We start from the raw sequence: 1,946 nt of genomic DNA, 5'->3' as shown, positions 1-1,946 counted from the left end.
TAGTTAGTTAGTTAGTTAGTTAGTTAGTTAGTTAGTTAGTTAGTTAGTTAGTTAGTTAGTTAGTTAGTTAGTTAGTTAGTTAGTTAGGTAGGTAGTTAGTTAGTTAGTAGTTAGTTAATTGATTAGGGCTGATTTAAGCAAGGACTACACAAACATTACTACAATGATATTGATTCTTATTCAACATATTTAAGATATTTATGTTACAATCGTCTGTATTTTCTTTTATACAGGTGTAGGGTATATAATAGCTACACAAATAAATACACAACATCCACATCGTCATTTAACATAAAAATTGCATGAGAACTCTTTACTCTTTTAAAAGAATTATTGTTCTACGTTCAGGATTGAAATGACCATTGAAAGACAAAAAGAAGTCCATGGAGACAAAATAGCAATGCATTTTTTTTTTGACAAACATTGTATGCCCGAACAGACATAGTTTGAATTTTCTAATTTTGCACATAAAAAAAGTCAAGCGAATAAAGAAGAAAAAGGACCTAGTTTTGGTGTTTAGCGCAGTATATTCGTCTGTTAAGCAAAAGCAATTGTCATTATTGAATAAAAATGTTACACTCGAAAAAAAAATCGAACATTGCTTTTAATTGATATTGAAAACGATCTTTCTTTATAGCCTTCGTAGCGATATTGAGTTAAAAGACTATTTACTAAATGATAATTTTAAACTTCTGTCGATTAAGTCTTTTTTGAACGAACTCAATTTTCTATTCGTCTGTAATGTCGATCAGAGTAGACTATAGACTAGATTAAAGTCTAGACTAGTCTACAGACTAGACTATAGACCAGACTAGACTATAGACTAGACTAGACTATAGACTTGACTATAGACTAGACTATAGACTAGACTATAGACTAGACTATAGACTAGACTATAGACTAGACTATAGACTAGACTATAGACTAGACTATAGACTAGACTATAGACTAGACTATAGACTAGACTATAGACTAGACTATAGACTAGACTATAGACTAGACTATAGACTAGACTATAGACTAGACTATAGACTAGACTATAGACTAGACTATAGACTAGACTATAGACTAGACTATAGACTAGACTATAGACTAGACTATAGGCTAGACTATAGGCTAGACTATAGACTTGACAATAGATTAGACTATAGCCTTGACTATAGACTAGACTACTATACCCTAGAGTAGTTTAGGCTAAAGACTTCACTATATACTAAACAATGGTCTATGCTATAGGCCAGACTATAAACTAAACTATAGTTTTTAGTCTAGCATATAGATCACACTATATACTAGAATAAAGACTATAGACCAGGATGTGTATTTCAAGAAAAATGATAATTCTCCATTTGGCCTTAATCGAATGTTTGTATTCTATATCAGAAGTTTAGAAGTCGAAAATGATATCACTAGTAAAAATATATGGTATTCGCTAGTGAATATTTTAAAACTAATTATAATTATTTGAGTGTAGGAGAAAAAAAATGCAATCGCATTTTATTGCCTGTTTATATGTTAGTTGGAGTCTGATTGCCTCCGGCTTATAAACCGTATTTCGATCATGTTTGTATAATGGTAACACATTTCATTTGTATGTATATACTTGTTGTGACCGTCTATGCCTATAAGAAGTATTTTTGCAGCTTCGTATATGCTGGTGCTAACGCTTGGCTATGGCTTTTGTTTTTGACCAATTGAGAGAGAAAAAAATGATAGAAAATTTATGCGCTGCACCAAATACCGCCAACGTAAGCAATAAATCCCATTTCATGCACTATCCGCCATTCAACCAACCATCTACTGAAACGACTCTTTGCCAAAAAATACAACAACTATTACAAGTACAAGGATACAAAAAAAAACTTCAGCAACATGAGTAAAATGCATCTGGTAATATTGACCATTTTTAGTTTATACGAAAACCCTTTTATAGTTAACGCTAATGT

This window comes from Lucilia cuprina, chromosome 4 (assembly GCF_022045245.1).
Source record: "Lucilia cuprina isolate Lc7/37 chromosome 4, ASM2204524v1, whole genome shotgun sequence".
NCBI lineage: Eukaryota > Metazoa > Arthropoda > Insecta > Diptera > Calliphoridae > Lucilia > Lucilia cuprina.
This window is presented reverse-complemented; position numbering follows the sequence as displayed.